General features: G+C 43.1%; 1 pseudogene; it reads left to right on the plus strand.

Moving 5' to 3' along the window:
• Nucleotides 1-1,900: 1,900 nt before the first annotated feature.
• Nucleotides 1,901-18,278, plus strand: LOC147725853 (uncharacterized; annotated as a pseudogene).
• The last annotated feature ends 2,773 nt before the right edge of the window (nt 18,279-21,051 follow it).

The following is a 21,051-nucleotide window of genomic DNA, read 5'->3' on the forward strand; positions in this document are numbered from 1 at the left end:
TGCTTTCAAGGATGATGCAAAGATTGCTAGCATGGTGTGTCCTTGTGGGTGAGGGTCCTAGTTCAGAGGGCAAGAGGTATGGCATTCCAAGGGGGGTGTTGCTGAAGATCAAAACCTCAGTTTTGCAGTATTGAGTTCTGGCAGTTCCATTCTCATCCAGTCAGCATTGCTCGTCATGTGCTGAAGGGGTTTTCTGATAATAGAGGATGAGCTGGGTGTTGTCTGCATAGGATATGATGTCCAGTCCGTGTGATGATGCTAGCCAGGGGGAACATGTAGGATTTGAAGAGAGTTGGGCTAAGGGATGAGCCTTGAGAGATGTCGCAGATGATGCTCTTGCGGCTCGAGGTGAAAAGAATTAGGCGGATCATTTGTGTTCTTCCGGTGAGGACGGAAGTAATCAATTTGAGTGCGTCACCTTTGATTCCAATGCGATAAAGCCTCTTCACAGAGGTTTGGTGGAAAAAGGTGTTGAATGCCGCAGAGAGGTCAAGTAGAATCAAGGCTGCTGTTTCTTACGGTCGAGGAGGGTTGTGAGGTCATCTACAGTGTAAATCAGGGTGGTCCGAGTTCTGTGGGTGGTGCAGAATCTGTACTGGAGGTGTCCATCAGGTTGTTGATCTACAGGTGTTTAATGAGTTGAAGGTTGAGGGCTGTTTCAAGGACTGTAGTGGTATAAAACAGGAGCAGAGAAATGAGGTGATAGTTCTTGAGTTTGATGGGGTGAGCAGATGGTTTCTTGAGCAGGACCTTAACCTCTGCATGCTTCCATTCTTTGGGGAAGGTGGCTGTGATGATGGATGCATTGAGAGTGGAGGTTGCTGCTGATCTCCGTTTCTTTTAGGTTAAAACTGTGGTGGAGCCAGGGTTCATGGGTGATCCAGAGTGGTTGGAGCTCATTATGACTGAGGTGTCTTCTATGGTGAGCATGTCCCAGGAAGTCAGTAGGTGGTCATGGTCCATGTCTGTGGGAGCAAAGAGGGTGTGGAGGTTGGTGGGTTGATGTTTGAAGTTTTTGTAGATGACAGAGTTCTTGTCATGGAAGAAGTCGAGGTGTTTCAAATTTCCTGAGAAGAGGTGTTGCTGTTTTCAGTGACCGAGGGGTTGGAGAATTTTCTGACAATGTTGATAGGTGCTTTCCTGTGGTTGGAACTGGCTTTGGTGGGTTGGCTAAGCCACTCTTTCTCATGTCTCTCATTAATTGGTAGAATTAGTTGATGGTAGACTTGAAGAGATCCTTTCTGGTGCACAATTTAAGTGGACAATAGCGTGGTCAGTCCAGGTGAGCTCTGTGACATGACTGTAATTATTCTGTTGCTGGCCAAGAAGATGGGGTCCAACATGTGTCCGGCAATGTGATTGGAGTTGGGGATGAGGTGTATGAGGCTGATGTTGCTCATGCTTTCCAGAAGGCTAGTTGCATTGGTGTGATTTAGGTGATCAAGGTGGAAATTGAGGAAGATGTAGTATTTGGAGTCAATGGTAACCGGGGCAAGGATGTCGGCAATGGTGTTCCAGACATTGTGGCATGGTCCTGAAGATCTCTAAGTGAGGGTGCCTCTGATGGTGGTTCTGCAATCAGTGTTGAGTTAGAACTTGAAATATTTCATGTTTGAAGTGGGTTTGTCAGCGGTAGTGGTATAGCAGATGGTATCCTTGCGGATGATGTTGACATTGCCTCTGTGCTTGCTGGAGCAGACTGGGTGTACTGTCCTGCAGCCCTTGGGGGTAGCTCTGGTGATGCTGGAAGCAGAGGAGGGCTGAGTCAGGTCTTGGTGATGTTGCAGATGATTTCAGGAGTGAGGAAGTTAATATTTTCCCAGATCTTAGAGGAGTGCCTGCATAGTGATCATGCACTGAGCAGGAGGCAGTTGAGTAGCTCTGTGCAGTTAAAGTTGACATGGTGTGCTTGTTGGTGGTTTTTGTCATGCATGTGTGTGCACCGGTGTTGCAGGAGAAGAGGCAGTGCTGGCAGGTGAAAGGTAAGAAGGTGGAGAGTAGAAAGGATTGAGAGCAGTAGTTGCTGTGGAAACTAGGGCTGCTGCAGGGATTCTGCACATACATAGAACTATGCTTAGGTATATGGGATTTCAGTGAATAGAGGCTAAGCCTTCCTACGACCTTGGTGCCCATGAACCCAGGATGGGATAGCTATGGTGACTCACTTGCTCTCCTACACAGTCCTGAAGAAGCAAATGATTAGAAACCCCAGTACACAACACTCCCAGATCTCTCAGGAATCGCGGTAACAAGATACTGCTTTTCTCTCACTCTCTCATACATGTCCACAATAATAATTGACTGAAACACGAATATAGTTTAAAATATTTATTTTCACTATCATGCTCTAAAACGCAGTATACGTGCCACAACCAGTATCAAAATGCACAAACCTAACACAGTTAGCACTGCAGCAAGGCCAAATATCTTAAAGGAGATGGCATCATATAAAGACAGTGGATAAAGGACTATAAGGCCTAACCACCCTCAGAAGATCTCCGGGCTTTGTCAGCAGACCCCATACCCTAGTGCCTAAATGGTATATCTACTTCATAGGAACCACATGGCTCTTCTCCCTGGAAAGCTCCCTCTCCAAGTATCTGTTACATAGACATGCATCCCCATAATATCACAGCACAGGTTTACAGCCTCAGCTGTATTAGCATGTTTTGTCTAGGTGCGAGGGACTGACCAGAACAGAATAACACGGGGCATTGTTTATCGACCTTGCTCACAGTGTGAAGACTAAACTCCAGGAACAGGCAGAGAATGAACCAAGCAGACAGTTCTCATGTGAAAGGCATAAACAGAGTCTTGTAAAAATAAAGCTGTGTGGTAACGTGTGCAAAAGCACCATTATTGTTGCTGGGCTCATGCTAACTTAGCAATGTCGACAATATCCCTATCCCTTGACAATTTCACTATCAGCCACGTGACAGGGCGTGGGCCAGGCACAGAGTGACGCAGACAAGATTGCCTTTGGAGCGTCCTCCATTTAGTAGGACCTGGGAGGAGGGAGGGGTGCAGGAAGATCAGAGCTAGATGAAAATAGGCGTGAAGGGGCGAGCATCAGGAAAAAGAGTGAGCGGCGAGGAGAAAAAAAAGAAACAGATACCAGTGACTAACAGTAGCAGCAGCAGGAGAAGACAATACACTAATATAGCAGTACAACGGCGAAAGCAGTAAAAAAAAGCTGCAGTTATTATTAAGCAGTAGGGAGTCTGGCACGGAGAGAAAGGCTGCAGGTACTAATACAGCATTACAGTGGCTAACATGATGAACATAAGCTACAGACACTAACACAGCAGTGCTAGGCTAAGGCATTCAAAAAAGGCAACCGAAACAGCAAGTGCTGGGCTTATATACGCAGAGCTGCAGGGGCCTGCAAAATGAATCGCACTGGGTAAATTTGATCAGGGTCCTGAAGAATAGGATGACCTTGTGGCCTCCATTAACAAGGTCCTGGTAGGAAGAAAGGGTACAGGGAGGTGAGAATGATGAATCTGCAAAGCAATCTTTTTGAGATTGCTCCACTTAAAGGAGCAGAGAATTAAATATTCTGTGTTAAAGTGAATACCTTCCTTGAAAATTTCAGGATGCCTGCTTTACCCTCCACAATGCACTTGCCTCTCTCCTTGTCCGGTTTGCCAACTTCATGACATTGGGTGATTTTCATTTTCATGTGGATTTTTTTTACAAATTCTGCAGTTAATATTTTGATTGCTACCCCTAAAACATTAGGCCTCACCCAAAGGGTTCTGGATCCTACCCATAGGCTGGGTCACACCTTTCACAAAAATTTTTCAAATCACCTTGAGCTCTGTCTGAAAGCCCTATCCCTCAATCCTGAACAGATTGCAGCCTAATCTTATTTAAACTAGTCAATAGTCCCTACAATAAGCAAAAAGATAAGAAAGTGAGAAATCTGAACACTAGTAAGTGGGGAGCTATGAGATCCAGTCCCAAATTAATCCCCAGCCTCACTGACACTGCCCCAATTCTGACTAGGAAACTTAGGGAGGATCTCGAGTCATTTAATAAATGGATCCAAAATTCTGCTTCAGAATTAGGCCCCACCATACTTTTCAAAAATATCCACCCAAAAGCCTCAGCATCGTGGTTCACCCCAGCATAAATAGAGGTAAGCTGTCAGTGCAAATAAGTAGAACAGAAATGGTGCATAGCTTACTAATAGGAGTATCTTGATCTTTTTGGGACCGCTCAAAAAAGATTTCATAGACTGATAAAGGGAGCACCAAAAACTTTACTACACCTAAAAAATTGGATAGGTGAGGTTTGACTCAAAATCTATTTTTATGCTGCTAAACCATTCCTGCATCCAAAAGCAGTAGCTACGATATTTCTCCTTGCCACTCTTTGAGCAATGGTATCTCTGATTTTCAAGGATAAGATCTAGGCCATCCAACAAGGCTTCAATCTGACTTCAAGCACTGACCAAGAAAATGTTCCATCTACAAAGGCTAGAAATACCTCTGAAACAGAGGCTGGCTCAATTTCAAGAGATGGCTTTAATACATCCCTGTTGATGCTTTTCTCATGTAAGTCAGGATCAGCACTCAATGCTTGTTCTTCAGGAATCTTGCATGCAGCCATTGATGCAATAAATCCCATCATTAACAACACAATACAGATCTCACTAAACAAAGCAACAGTAAGTGATTGTTAAATCTTTATAAAATACATCTCTACCACTCTATCTAATCAAAGGCCCATTCCCCTTTTCCGTATGTTAAGTAAAATCCTGTCAATAATTATTAACCTACAACTTACATCTTTCCTTGAGGATTCCCACATACTTCATCTCCCTCAATCTGGTTTTAGGCCTGAGTATTCAACTGAATAGTACCTCTCGAGGTTTTAGAATCTGTGAGAATGACCTTGGATGCAGGAAACAATGCAGTGCTGAGATTGTTAGACTTATCCACTACTTTTGACACCATCTCACATGCCATTTTATTGCAACAGATCCAAGATGCCGGAATATCGGATAAGGCCTTAAACTGGTTAAAACCCCCTTATGACTAATAGGAGACAATACTATGGCTCTACTAATGTCTTTAATTGCCTCTTATGGAATTGACACTATGTCATGTGCTGACGATACTCAGTTGATCTGGTCTCTGGATAAGAGCTCATCAAAAACAGAAATTAACCCATGGAACTGTATAGGTGCCATTTTTCAGTAGATGCAAGCCAGTCATCATCAATACAATTCTGAAAATATAGAAATACTCTTGTTTGGGGAGAGTAATTGTTACCCCCTCACAGTGATGGCCAAGGATGGCCCCCTCTCCTCCTGCCACTGTAAGTGTTGGCAAAAATCTAGGGGTCACATTTCACACTAATCGTTCTTTCTTGCTGCAAGCCTTGATGTTGCAGCCTTTTAAAAGCTTTGAGAGACTGTCTCTTCTTTTTACCTTCAGTGGTCAGAAAAACAGTGTTTTTGTCCTTTTGTCTTTAATATTGGAGTATTGTAGTCTGGCAGACACAATGTCTCATGCATAGATATGACAGAATGGTGCTCTCCATACTTTGCACTGGGTACCAATCCATAAAAGGATTCTGTTTAAAATACTCTTGTTCTTCTATAGAAGATATATTAAAAAACCTGGACCCAAATACCTTAGTGAATGGTTCTGCCACTACCTACCTCAGCAGAGCCTAATATCATCTGCAGAGAACTTTCTTAGACCTCCTTCTTTCTGACTAAAATCTCATGGTGGAAAGTCCTTTGCAGTTATAGGGTCTAAAGCATGGACATATCTGCCTTATAGTGATGGAGCGAGTTTTGGAAATGTTTTCATTTCAGCTTGTGAAGTTTACTGATTCAACCTAGATTAAGTATTGCAAATTCACGAACATAATGGGTGTAACATATATGCTCTGTGTTGCAGCAAGTACGTTTTTATAAAATAATTTATTAATCTTGTTTGTTTGTTTGTCGTCCTGTTGATACTGATCGCGGCTGATTAAATAATGGCATGAGCTTGGTTTATATGTGCCATTGTCTATGTTATGTTGTTGTCAATGTTGTCATTATTTTGTTTTATTTTATTTTTTATGCGGAGAATCCCGCTGGACTAAAGTGAAGAATAGTAGATATAAATGCTGCTTTATCTGTTTGCTTTTGCTAGATAACTTAGACTAATGGGTTAATCATTAGCAATGGTGGGTGGCAACAGAATGAATTTCATTTCTATGCATTCATTATTCTTTTGTGTTTGTTTATATAATAGTTATCGTAAAAGTGGTTTTGGGCCTAGTTCATTCATGTTTAGAAAAAATCTGCTCAGAAAAAGCAAAGAGTCCGTCTTTGGAAAATGCTTGCTGCCAAGTTTGTTTAACGTAATGTTAAAAAGAAACGTGATGAGCTGACTGTTCTTTTGGTCAGCGGGGCCAAGGCCAGGAACCGGCAGAGGAGTTTGACAAACTGAGGAAGTTATGATTCCTTCCAATAAATGTTGCAAGTTGGAGGAAGCCTCGCATTTCGAAAGCTAAAAACAATGAACTCTATGAAAGAGTCGGAACCGATGTTCAAAATTATGGAGTGACATGGTGGCCTGTCACTTGTTGGCCAATCAGGATTCGACTTGAGCAGAAAAATTACAAGTTTTCTTAGATTAGTTTAGCTTAGAAAGGTATAAAAACTCTTCCCCGGAGAAGAGAGTGCTCGCTGCTTCTTGCTGACTTTTGATGAGGGTATCGTGCTGACGGACTTCTCTTGGAGCACGTAAGACCTAAAGAGACTTTTTTCATTATTCTTAAATGGAGCAAGTGTAGTTAGGGACTTAGAATTAGATGAGGGCAAACTGTTATTTCCTATTTTGAATTATGTTTTGATTTACTTACATTTGTCAAAACTTTGGCAAATACTTAATAAAATGTTTAATAAAGATTTCTAATGCACTTTCCTGAAATAAAGTTAATAAATATTTTTCTTTGAAAAAGCAAGCTGGCCTTGTTATTTCATGAGTTTAGGTTATCATTAGCAAGATCTTTTCGCCACAGTGGCTTAATTAATTGTGGGGTTATTAAAGTGTTATGTATTCATTTTACCGCGGATGTATATAAATGTATATAATTTTGTGAATAGGTTAATTAAGTCACATGATTCAGTTGGACAAAATATGTCATGTTAGTTTATGAGCCTTATGTTTGATTTTGACTATTAGTGTGGGATTAGGTAGTGTAGTTTATGACATATTTCCTATAGGCCGCTGGATCAATTTCCTGGTAGCAGACTGATGGTAGCTATGGTAACCAACATGCTACATGGTAGTTACATAGGATCGATGTTTAACATATGTTGAGTTCGTTTACTTGTGTTACGTGTAGTTGAAAGGTTTTTTCCTGCAGTGTGAAAAATCCTAGTTGTACCGGTACAGAGAGGTGTGATATGAGTGAAATCACACAGTGCATTTGATCTGTTTCAAAACAGTGGTATTAATGTATATCACAAGTGTTGTGGTCGTACAACACGTGTTAGGGATATATGTGCGTTAGAGAGAATGCATGTATAGTGAGGATTGTCAATGAAATTCCAGCTTTGAGTATAGGGACAAAGGGCCCGTTCTAAAACTCACTGCGAAAAAAGTATTAGAACATATCCGAGCTTGAGTGAAGGGTAAGGTAACGTTGTTTATTTTGCTGGCGAACCAGGTTATCTGTGGCTGGTTAAAGTCCTGCCAAGATTTCGCGTGTGTATGGTTAGGATACTTTCCGTTTGAAAGTGCGTAAATGATTCCGAAATTTCGTTCGAATCAAACTTTGAATTGCTACTTTATGTGCATTCAGAGGGAAACGCGTTCGTTATTACGTTTGAAGGGTAGAGTAAAATTGACTTTATCAGCAAATGTATATTCCGTGAGAGTAGCGTCGTCTATTCCACGTAAAAGAATTCTTGTATGACTGTAAACTCTGTCACTTTATTTTAGTGAAACAGACAAATGGTTTGTTCTCTTGTCATTAATAATTGAGTTTCATTGAAAAAGCGTTCTTAAAATGGCGCTGTGAAAATTTTTGTGAAGGAGGGGTGAGCGCTGTGAGTGAGACGTGAAAAACCGCAGCGGCTGTGTACGTCACACGGTCCGCGCAGTGATTGGTTAGCATATGTCACAGGCTGTACTCTGATTGGCTCTCGTGACTTGGATGAGCTGTGAGCTGATTGGCTCTTTGGGCAAGGTGGTGACGTAGCTCAAACCTGATTGGCTTGTTGGTGTGTTTCGCGCGCGGATTGGCTAGCGTTGCGGAACAAACAGGAAATTTTCACGAACATTTCCAACTAAGCGGATTTGTTTTAAAATGAGTTATTTTCACAGGAAAGCTGAGAAAAAGCCTACACTATTTCAAAAGATTAAAATTTTTATTTCACCCGACCAGAAAATTGAAACGCGAGGTGGTAAATTACTTCATAAGTACAAAACACCTGCAGCGTATATGGAAGGTGAATATGGTTATCATACTTGCCTATGGTTTGATGTCTGGAAAAAATACACTAAGAACGATAGTGTTTTGGCTTGGCCGGATGATGGTTCATTTAATATGAGAATTTTGAGAAATTTGAGAGAATTTTTTTTAGCTCTTGTACCAAAGCCTAGACCAACTCAATTTGAAGCTTTAGTTGAATGGGAAGATGAGATGTATCAACTTCAGAAGGAAGCGAATGGGTTAAAAAGACTTCCTAAAGCATCGGTTTACAAACGAGAAACGCATGAAGATAGAATGCGTATGTGGAGACAAGCAAGCATGTACGATGGTCTCTATGTAATAAGAGAAATGGTATTAGGGACTCCAGGTGAAAAGAATACAGAAAAGAAAAATAATGTTGTTGTAGAAAGTGAATCAGAAGATCCAGTCTTAGAAGAAATTTATACAACAAATAAAAAGCAGCCCTCATTAAGACCGCCTTATGCATAGTCTACTCCGATGGTTTCTTCAGAAACCACACCAAGTGCACCTCCATTAAATGAATCACCTAAATTGTACCCAAATAATTCTGAATCTTTTGAAACCCCAGAAAAGTTTGAAACAAGAACTAATTCTAGTGTTTATAATGAAAGCAGAAATTTTCCTGAAGTCTCTAGAAATTCAATGAGAGTTACCAGAAGTGAGGAAGGTCCAAATTCTTCAGAATATTTACGATCAAAAGAGAAATTAATCCAACAGTTAACAAAAGGCATGGAAGCTGTGACGGTTCCAGTAACGATTAGTCCTGTTCAGCCTGTTTTTGATCAGGGAGAAATTAAACAGCCAGGTTTGACAATTCCATTAAATGCAGAAATTCAGAAAGTAGCTGAAAAATTGTATTCGGATTTAACTGAAATACATCGTGAGAAAACGAAAATGCCTGATTTAACTTTTAATCAAGGTTTCCTTAAACCAGACACCAATGGGTGCAGAGTCAGATGCTGAATCTTCAGAAAAAAGAGAGTCTAATTCAAAACTTGATGTTGCAAAATTAAAAGCAGATTTAGAAGAGTTAATAATTGGCACAATTGGTCCTGAAAGTTTGAAGTATTATCGAGATGATGAACTCCTGGTCATCAGTAAAAGCATTTAATGGAAAACGAAAAATAAATATGATCAAATGGAAGAATTGGCTTCAGAATTAGGGATTGATTTGAACAGACAGAAAAATTTGGGAAAACATTACAGATTAGACTTTACTGAGAAGGACATTGGGAACTTTAATACAATGGGAAGAATTATGCATATAAAGGAATTGATTGTATACATCAAAAAATTGGGTGACTTGAGTAAGTGGAGAGTGAAATGGACTAAAAAGAGAGAAGAAGAAAGGTTGGATAATCTGTCTAAACAGTTTCCAATGAGGGAAATTGCAGGTGGTGGATATGGTAATGTTCCATGGTCAAGACAGGATATTTTGCTTTTTACAAATGATTTTCCCCGGCTGAGAGAGAAGCCAGTGGAATGGTACCGACAGGTAGACAGATTTATCAAAGTTTCGAAGGTTTTGTGGATTGATCTAGATGGATTCTTTGACATTGTTGTCCCATCAGATCTTTGGACAGAATGTAAAATTGCTGTGAGTTGGCCAAAAGCAGAACCAGAGCGAAACAAAGAAACAGGTGCTCCAGCATCAGTGGTCATGGATCTGTATGACAAAGTGATTTACTGGTTGAAAAAGAAAATTGCCCCAAAGGAAGTTGATTGGGTAAAAATAGACAGAACAAATCAGGAACCAAAGGAGTCAGTTCATTCATTTTATGAAAGGTTACTACTGGTTTTTAAGCAGTACAGGGGTTATGAAAAATTAGATGAAAAAGATATGAGCCATTTTATCTACAGATTTGTCTATGGTCTTAGACCAGAAATTGGAGAAATGACCGGGAATAATATTGTCGGATGGCAATCAAATTCAGTTGACGATATTCTGAGAAAGGCAAAATATTGCAGTGATGAATTGGAAGCAAAAAAGAAAAAGTTAAAGGAAAAAGCAATGTGGGCACAGGTGAAGGTAGCCGAACATCAGATTGCAAATCTTTTTTTTTTTTTATTTGTTTTTATTGCAGAATTAGTAACCATTGCATATAATAGATTAACCAGCACACTCATGGTGTCCCCACTCATGGTTAAAATAAACAGTAAATCGTACACAGCCATTTAGCCCGCATCCCGGAGGCCGGGCGGCATATTAATCCACACTTCCAGCGAGAACATCACAGTGAGCATCCCATAGGGAAAACTGGTCAATAACACCTTTATGTATCTGCATTTTACCCTCCTAAACCCCTAGTCCCCCCCCACACCAGCCAGTCTTCGCTAGCGTTCCAGTTAAGCGACTGTTACTCTTAATCCAGGACCCAAACCCGTCTAATGATGGACACCTATCAAATTGGTCTAATGTGTCCCTATACTACCCTCACTGCCTATTCGAGCCCTCCTATCCCACTAGGGACATATCCAGCCCCGGGAGTAACCGCTGTGCTTGACCCAACCCCTCATGCAACATCCTATTATGGAGGCAAGTCACCGCCTTAACCGTACCTGTGGCCATCACAACGTACTGGCAGGCCATGGTCGTTTCCGGCTCAATGAGCCCTCCTTTCCAGTATTTCTGAACTGCCGCCACCACAGCTGCATGCATGAGGAAACTCCCTTCCGGCAGCCCAAACTGTTCCTGCAACGTCTGAAAGGGGACCAACGTTCCATCTACATACAGGTCTCCCACCATATGTAACCCCAACTCTTCCCAATCCAATAGTGGAGACCAGTCACCGCCGTGCGGCAGCGTGGTCAACATTCCCAACGGTATCTCCGGCGCATAAGGCCGGGTCATCTTTGCTCTCCTCAAACTCCTGTGCCAACATAACCTGAGCGTCTTTTCCTCCATAGTGAGGCCTCTCAACTCCAGTTTCTGCTGCATAATTATGTAAGCCAGAACGTGACGTTGTATACCGATCCCCCGCTCGTGCTCCGGCCCTCTGAAGACCCTAGCCACGTGATGTGTAAGAATCTGGAGCTGTGCAGCTAAATAGTACAATTCAAAATCGGGGACCGCCATTCCCCCCTCAAGCTTGGGCCTGAGCAAGGTGTTCAAAGCTACTCGACGTCGTCCGTGCTCCCAGAGGAAGTCCGTCACCATCATCCTCAGGTCTTTAAAGATCCTCTGAGGAATCCAAACGGGCAGCGTGCGGAAATAATAAAGTAACCTTGGGAGCGCCACCATTTTCAATAGAGCCACTCTGCCCAGTACTGATAAAGGGAGGGAGGCCCAGAAGGATATACAGCCTCTCAGTGCTCTTATACAACGCCCTATATTACCTTCCAACAAATTTGCGACCTCATGGTATATGCGGACTCCTAAATAAGTGAAGCAAGATGGCTCCCAGATCACGCCCAAATCCCGAGAAGGGGACTGAGTGCCCGCCCTAAGCGGAAAGATGCAAGTCTTCGCCCAATTCACCATAAGTCCCGATAACCGACCAAACCTGGACAACATATCCATCGCTCCCTCCAGAGCCCGCCCCGCATCCCCTAGGTACAGCAACAAATCGTCCACGTATAGAGATATATAATGTGATTGCTCACCCTGCGCAATCCCCCGATACAGGACTCCAGATCTGGCTCGCTCCGCCAATGGTTCCATTGCCAGTGCAAACAGCAACGGGGATAACGAGCATCCCTGTCTCGTCCCTCTACAGACCGGATAATCTGATGAAACCAGAGTGCCCAGGCGCACCTTCGCCGCTGCCGAAGAATATAACACTTTCGTCCATCCACTAAACACCTCGCCAATACCAAACTTCGCCAGTACTTCTGCCAAGTAGGCCCATTCCAGGCTATCAAAGGCTTTTTCAATATCCACAGACAACACTGCCGGGTCACCGTCGGTGTCCGCAGCGCCATCCAGTATCCCAATTAGGCGACGAATATTTAGCGTTGTGTTCCATGTAGGGATTGAACCCTGCTTGATCCCTGTGGACCAGCCTAGTCATATGCAGAGCCAACCTGGTGGCTAAAATACGGCTCAGTATCCTATAGTCTACTGTCAACATGGACAAAGGCCTATAGGACTTTACATCCGTTGCCTCTCTACCGGGTTTCAACAATGGCACTACTAGTGCCTCCCTCATTGACCTGGGCAGGTACCCCAGTCCTCTAGCCTCCTCGTACACCACCAGTAATCTGGGCGCCAAACTATCCACGTATTTCTGATAAAATTCAATCGGCAGACCATCGACCCCAGGCGTTTTGTTCCTTGCCATATGTTTAATGGCCCCCCTGATCTCGGTGAGCGTGATAGGCCCTCCTAATTCCTTCGCATCATCGACGTCCAGCACAGGCAGCTGCAACGATTCCAAGTAATCATGAATCTCCGTTGTCTCCACCCCCAGCTGGCACTCATATAACTTTGCATAATATGTCCGAAAACACTCCACCACCGCTGTCTGTGAATAAACCATCTCCCCCGAATCAGTTTTAATGACCAAGATTGGGCAGCCCCTGACCTCTGGATTAGTGATCCTAGCAAGGAGCGTGCCCACTTTATCCCTCTCGGCATGTGCTTTAATGATATATTGCCTATAATCATAACTTCTCAGCCGTTCCGTTTCAGTCGCCATCACCTCTTTGGCGTCTAATAACCGGGCTTGTAAGTCCGGTCGGTCCGGTCTACGCCGCTCTAGCTCCCTCAACTCCTCCTCCGCTTTTGCAAGCGCATTCAAAACTGACTGTCGTGCATTCGAGAACCTACCCATGCACACTCCTCGCACCACCACTTTCATCGCGTCCCATTCAGTAGATCTAGTATGAGCTGTACCCTCATTTTCCTCAAAATAGTGGTCTATGCCTCGTTGGACCGCAGCACTAAACACCGAGTCTTCCAAGGTGTCGGGCCGAAGCCGCCAAGTCGGGATTGCAGACCTCGCACGTTGCCACTGTAGGAATACCAACAAGGGGTTGTGATCCGAAATGGTCCTGGACAGGTATTCCGTATGGGTGACCATGGCAGCCAGGGAGCCGCTGCACAGGACCGAATCGATCCTAACGTGTAAATCGTGGAGGGGCGAGAAAAAGGAATAATCCCTACCATTCAAATGTTGCTCCCGCCATACATCCAGCAGTCCCCACCTCCCTTGTGCAGCTAGTCTACATACCGGGGAGTCAGCCAGTGGAGGGTGCGACCTATCCAGTGCCACATTAGTTATCAAATTAAAGTCCCCTCCTAGAATCACAGGGCCTGCCAGGAAGGAGGCCAGTGAGCACGACAGGCCATCAAAGAAGTGAGCCTGGTCAACATTTGGGGCATATACACAGCACAAAACCACATCCCGGCCATATAACCTCCCCTCAACCGCCACATATCTACCCTCAGGATCCACCAGCTGATTCACCACCTGAAACGGTATGCCCGCTCGAACCCATATCAGTACCCCTCTAGCGAACGCCGAATAAGTTGTGCCAAAAACCTGCCCTCACCACCTCTTCTGTAGTGCAGTACATTCATGTTTAGTTAAATGAGTTTCTTGTAACATGGCAATCTGGACACCCCGCCTCACCAGATAAGCATGTACTTTGTGGCGTTTAATCATTGTTCGCAGTCCTCGGACATTCCATGTTAGGCACTTCAAATTAGGTAACGTCCCCATGGTAATCCTTTCTGATCCTAATCAGGTACATCCAGTCATTGCCCACATCGCTGCGGTTGCTCCCCCCCAAAATAATTACAAATAATTACAAAAGAAACTCCCCAAACCCCACTCCCCAGGACAGAGTCTAATAACCCAGTTTCAGCCCCGTTCCAAACCTTGAACTCAACACACATCAGTCTAATCTGTGGTCGCCACCACAGAAGGCCTTAAGGGCCCCAACGGGGTGAGTTATCGCCGACCCAGGGCAGGCAGAGCCCCCCGCTCCGCGCCTTCCATCCCACACTGCTTATGCACCACCCTATCTGCCAGCCCTTCCAGTACTAGCCGAGTATTTCCCCGTAAAGCACAGTACCACACGTCCCAAACATGGGTCATTCATTGAAGATCCCATCGGATGTCTGTGGGGTGACCGCAGGGCCCTTCGAGCTCTCCGCTTCCGATAGTTCTTCTCCAGTCCTGCCTCCGTCCTCACCAGAGTCCGATACAACCAGGTCCCCCTCCCGTTGCGACCTCGTGATGCTCGCCGTCGCAGCCAGCGCCTCTCTCTTGTCCGCTGCCATTTAACCTTCCCGCTCCACTCTCTTAAGCTTGTTGCGCGAACGGATTCGTTGAGACTTCCGGATCTGGAGTGGTTTAGGCCTCTCCCGCTGACTTTTACCAGTTCTGTCCGTGCCAGTGCGATACAACTCTAGCCACGACCACGCTTCATCAGGAGTCTGGAAAAATTGAGTATTCCCATCCAGGATTACTCGTAGCTTTGTCGGGAATAGCAATGAGCACTGAATGCCCTCCTCCCTCAGCTCCTTTTTTACCGCCAGGAAAGACGCTCTGCTCCTTTGAACTTCTTGCGTATAGTCCGGGAATATCGTTACTCGATTATTTTCCACCTCAAATGGGCCCAGTGTTCGAGCCCTCTGGATTAACAGGTCCCGATCTTTATAGTGTAGGAGCTTCACCACCATCGGTCTAGGAGGGCGGCAGAGCCGTTCCAGTGAGAAGAAGGAGGAGAGGCCCTCCGGCGCCACCACCGTCCGAAGCCAGGTCTCCATGTAGGCCACTGCGTCACCCCCTTCAATTTTCTCTGGCAGGCCTACAACCTGTACGTTTTTCCGTCGATTACGACTTTCGGCATCCTCTGCTCGTTTCTCCAAAGTGTCCAGGCGGCTGAGAATGTTCGTTATTTTATGTTCCACGGTCGCCACCGCCGGTTTCAAATCTTGAAGGAGTTGCTCATGATCCTTTACTTTGTCCGACAGCTTGGCATGATCCGCCCTCAGGAAACCCAGGCCTGTAGCGACCTGCGCAATGTCCTGTTGCAAAGCTTCCTTAGTCGAAGTTATTGCAATTGGATTTGTGCACACCAACAGCTATCTTAAGGCAGGTGCCCCTTCCACACCGGCGACTCTAATAACCAGGAATACTGGGGCCGGCTGCATCACAGTCACCAGAGCCGAGACAGGGGGGGAGGGGGGAGGCATAAGCGGGCGACGTACAAGCTGTGCCCTAGTCCAAAACTGGCCTCCGCACCCCCAAATCCACCTCCCAGGCCCCGATCAGGCACGTCCCAGCCGCACCGGACTCGCCGGAGGCGGTTCACATTGCAGTCCTAGTCCGGTCCGCCTCGGTCCTCGCACAGAGATCGCCATCCTAGCACGCCGCCATCTTCCTCCCACTTCGCTCAGCACCTCCGACGTCTTCTACCGGGTCTCAGCAGTATAGTCGGTCTCCCGAGAGCCCTCAGCCGCTCTCCGATGGTTCCCCAATACTTCACAGAGGGATTACATCGATCAGGAATCCCCCGGGTGTAGTTTTCAGGAGAAATAATGGGACCTCGCGCGGAGCTGCAAGCTCACGCCGTCATCCCGATCGGCGCCCAAGCCACGCCCCATCAGATTGCAAATCTTGAGAATAAAAATGTTAACTTTGTTCAAAATCAGAACCAGAGTCAGGGTCAAGGAAAGTTTAAAAATAATTTTAACAAGCTAAAGTTTAATGTTAATATTGAAGAGCTAAAGCAGATATTACCTTGTTTTAATTGCGGAGAGATTGGACACTGGAAACGCGAGTGTAAAAACCCGCAAAGAAATTTTAAAAATGCATCATTTAATCCACAGATGCAGAATGACATAAATCTGCAGCAAGAGTTACATCAGCAATTGAATGATTCGAGTCTTCAGCAACAGCTACAGCGACAGTTAGCACAACAACAGCAGAATCAGATTACACAGCCTCCACTTCCTAATTACGGGGGTGGCCAAAAATATAATCCAAGTACAGGATTCAGCGGAAGTGATCAGGTAATAAGAGCTCAAAGATCAAATGTGCAGAGTGCATCAGGACAATTTTTGTTAACAGGAACTCAAGGAAGTGATTCTGATGACTGTTTATGACGATGCCCGAAGAAGGAGGAAGAGTGTGTAATTGGAGCCACTCTTGAGGTTGACCAGTCTGGTCCATTTGTAAATGGTAAAGTGAATGACAAAGAAATCACTTTTCTTGTGGACACTGGTGCTACCCGTTCTACTGTTAGATCAGTGGAAATTGAAGACCTGCTTCTCTCTGGGGATACTATCCAAGTAGTTGGTGTAAGCAATCAGCAAATTAAAACAGATCTGACTGAGCCTGTGAAAGTGGAAATTGGCAATTTTAAAGACAAACACAGGTTTGTAGTTTGCAACAGCAGTCCTGTAAACTTACTAGGGAGAGCTATATTGTGCAAAATGATTTGCAGAATATATTGCTCACCAGAAGGAATTGAATTACAAACCATGGAGGAAGATGGGCTGTACAAATTAACAATGATGATGGTTGAATCAGAAGAAACAAAATTATTTCCTGCATTTGATAAAGAAAATTTGCCTGAAGAATTAAAAAAGACAGTCAAAGCTGAGATTTGGGACTTGTCAGGAAACAAAATGGGTCTGATGAAACATGTAGATCCAGTCAAAATTACAGTGAAGCAGGGAATAGAATTTCCAAACATTCCTCAGTACAAAATGAAAGCTGAAACAATTAAAGGTGTTATTCCTGTGATTGAAAAATTCATTAAGCAAGATGTTTTAAAAGAAATTGTGAGTAGTCCTTGTAACTCACCGATTATGGGAATCAAAAAGCCAAATGGAAAGTACAGAAATGTTCAGGATTTGAGAAAGGTAAACCAAATTGTTGTTCCTTGTTGTCCAGTTGTTCCAAACCCAGCAGTCATTCTTTACCAGATTCCGCATGATGCAGAATGGTATACTGTCATTGATCTTTGCAATGCGTTCTTTACTGTTCCATTGCATCCAGAGAGCCAGGAAATCTTTGCGTCCAGGTTCCAGAGTAGGACCCTTGCATGGGGTAGAATTCCTCAGGGGTATACAGAGAGTCCTTCTATCTTTAACAAGCTGTTAAAGAAATCATTGGAAGATCTAAATCTACCTGGCAAATCGACATTGGTCCAATACATCGATGACCTGTTGATTGCAGCAAAAACAAAAGATAACTGTGTTTCAGATACAATTACTCTTTTGAATCATCTAGCAGATGAGGGACATAAAGTGTCTCCTGCAAAATTGCAGTTTTGTAAACAAGAAGTAAAATATCTTGGCCATAAAATTGCGAAGTGAATGAGACAGGTGACAATTGAAAGAATAAAAATGATTCAAGGAATGCAACCTCCAAAAACACAAAGACAGGTCAGAATGTTTTTGGGAATGGTTGGATACTGTCGTCAATGGATTAGTGGATTTTCGGTAATTGCAAAACCACTGCAGAGATTGACAAAATCAGACATAAAAGATCCAATTGTTCTTACTGAAACTGAGTTGGAAGCTTTTGAAAAACTAAAAAGAAGCTTGTGTGAAGTTCCAGCTCTGGGCATGCCTGACTACGAAAAAGATTTTAAGCTGTATTGCAGTGAAAGGGAAGGATGTGCATTGTCTGTGTTAATACAAAACCATGGGAATTTGAGAAAACCTATTGCTTACTTTTCAGCAGTCCTTGATCCAGTCACAAAAGCTTTACCAGGTTGCTTAAAAGCAGTTGCAGCAACTAGTGTTAGCCTTGAGCAAAGTGAAGTAATCATTATGGGATTTCCTGTAAAAGTCTATGTTCCTCATTCAGTTGAAATTCTCCTTACGAGAAGCAAAACGCAGAACCTGACAAGCAATAGACTACAAAATATGAAAAAATAATTCTGGGATTAGACAATGTATCAATAGCAAGGTGTGTGAATTTGAACCCTTCCACGTTGCTACCTGAAACTGAAATTGATGATGAAAATAGCATGGAGCATGAATGCTTGGATGTTATGGAATATTGCACCAAGCCAAGGCAGGACATTAAAGATGTACCATTGCCTGAATCAGATCATGTTTATTTTGTAGATGGTTCTTGTCTAATATCAGAAGGAGGCATTCTAAGAGCAGCTTACTCAGTCTGCACAGTTGCAGACGTTGAAGAAGCATCATGTCTTGAAGGAATTCGTTCAGCACAAGTGGCTGAATTGGTTGCTTTAATTCGTGCTTGTGAAATAGCAAAAGATTTGAGAGTCACCATAATAACTGATAGCCAGTATCGGTATGGAGTTGTGCATGGTTATGGACAGCTCTGGTCTCAAAGAGGCTATATGAAGTCAGCAGGATCCCCAATCAGAAATGCAAAGTTTATCAAAAGATTAATTGATGGCATACAGTTGCCAAAAGAAATTGCAGTAGTAAAATGGGCTGCTCATAAAAAAGGTGATGATTTTATCACCAAAGGAAATGCTTACGCGGATGAAATTGCAAAGTATTGTGCAAAAAACAATTTTGCACTAAATCGGGAGAAAAACAAAGAATTTGGTTTGAATTCACTGATAACATCAATAGTTGAGACATGGCAGGAAATCAAAGATTTACAAGATGAAGCTGATGATGAGGAAAAAGATACATGGTTGAAAGCAGAATGTAGACAGCGAGATGAGGATGGAGTTTGGACATACAAAGATGGCAGAGTAGTTTTACCAAATTGCATGATTGCTGATATGGCTAGGATGTACCATGGTCAAGGTCATATTGAAAGAGATTTAATGATTAGGCTTTTCAAAGAAACTTGGTTCAATACCAAATTTAGAATGATTGCAGAATCTCTCTGTCAAAGGTGTTTGATCTGTCAACAAATGAACCCCAACAGAAAGACCGTTGTGGGAACGGGAACCATTGGTCGGGAGGGTGGTCCTTTTACCAGGTTACAGATGGATTTCATTGAGATGCCCAAACACAACAAGCTACAATATGTTTTGGTAATTGTCTGTTTGTTTTCAAGATGGGTAGAAGCATTCCCCACACGTCATAATGATTCAATTACTGTAGCAAAATTGCTTTTGAGAGAGATAATACCAAGATTCGGATTTCCTGTGACTATTGAAAGTGATAGAGGAGGTCATTTTGACAACAGACTGTTGAAATTAATCTATGAAGCATTACACATTGAGCAGAAGTTACACTGTGCATACAGACCAGAGGCATCTGGAGTTGTACAGCAAATTAATGGAACAATCAAAAACAGAATAGGAAAAATGTGCTTAGCTACAGGTACAAAGTGGACAGATGCTCTTCCACTTGTTCTGATGACTTTAAGAAGTACACCAGATAAAAAGACAGGTCTAAGTCCTCATGATATCCTCATGGGCAGGGTCATGAGACAGGCATTTATACCAGTAGGAAAACTGTTGAGCATTAATGACAGTGCAATTTTGGATTACTGTAAGAGATTATCTGATGTCGTGACTTCTGTGTCTAATCAGGTTAGCAACTGAAGTACAGTCAAAAGACAAAGTGCAAACACATGATCTGAGACCTGGAGATTGGGTGAGAACAAAAGTTCACCGAAGAAGAAACTGTCTGGTGCCGAGGTGGCAGAAACCAAGACAGGTGATACTTGTGACAACAAACTCAATAAAGTGTAGAGAAATAAAAAGGTGGATTCATTCCAGTCACACTATTCCTTTACCTACACCTGAAAACTCTGATGAAGAGAGTGATACAACAGCTGATTCAGATTCTGAAGAAGAAGCTGAAGTAAATCCAGATTCTGAAGATCCACAGGAAGGTCGACATCTGGAAAATACATCTGTGAATGGGGATTTGACTGAAAAAGATTTAGAAATTGTTGTTGTAGACTCTGGAAATGAAGATCTGCTAGAAAAAGAATCAGCAGAAAATTCTGAAAAGGAAACAGAAGAATGCAGGAACAAGAAAACTGAAACTGGGAAGTTGAAGGTAATCGAAGAAGAAGAAGACGAATTGCCGAGTACCAGTAATGGGAGTATTGTTCCTAACGGAGTGAAGTTGCCGATTAGAGAAATACCTGAGTCTAGAATTGAAATGTCTGAAAGCGATTCTAAAGAAAGTGAAGAAGATTCTCAAGAAGGGAAATTGAGAAAGAGATCTTGGAGAACAGAATCGAATGTAACTGAGCCAAAGAAGAAACTACCAAGAAAAGGTGATAATTGGCCAAGTGAAACCAGAAGTCTGAGATTCAGATTGATAAACAGATCAAAAGAACAGGTGAATGAGATAACTAGTCAGGAGGACCCTGAAAAGAAAGCAGAAAAAAGGGAGGAAAATAGAAGTTATCTCTAGGAAAACAAAGAGAGTTTTGAAGCCAAATCAAAAATATAAGTCTCCTGAGTGGGCTTATATTATAATTCCGCCTGTAACAGAAATAAATAGTAGCAGTCAGGAAGAAATTGAGGACAATAGTGACAATGATTGAAGTACTAATCTATTAGAATTTAGGTTTTTGTTTTTGGCAAAAGGCTGAAGAAATTGTGTTAGGTGACACAAGGTCGAAGAAATTGTGTTTAGCTGGAAAATAACTTGTGACGCAAGTTTGAAGAAATGTTGTTAGAAGATTTAAAAAAAAAATTAAAAAAGGGGGGTGTTTAAAAATA

This window comes from Lissotriton vulgaris, chromosome 3_1 (assembly GCF_964263255.1).
Source record: "Lissotriton vulgaris chromosome 3_1, aLisVul1.2, whole genome shotgun sequence".
In the NCBI taxonomy this organism is placed as follows: Eukaryota; Metazoa; Chordata; class Amphibia; order Caudata; family Salamandridae; genus Lissotriton; species Lissotriton vulgaris.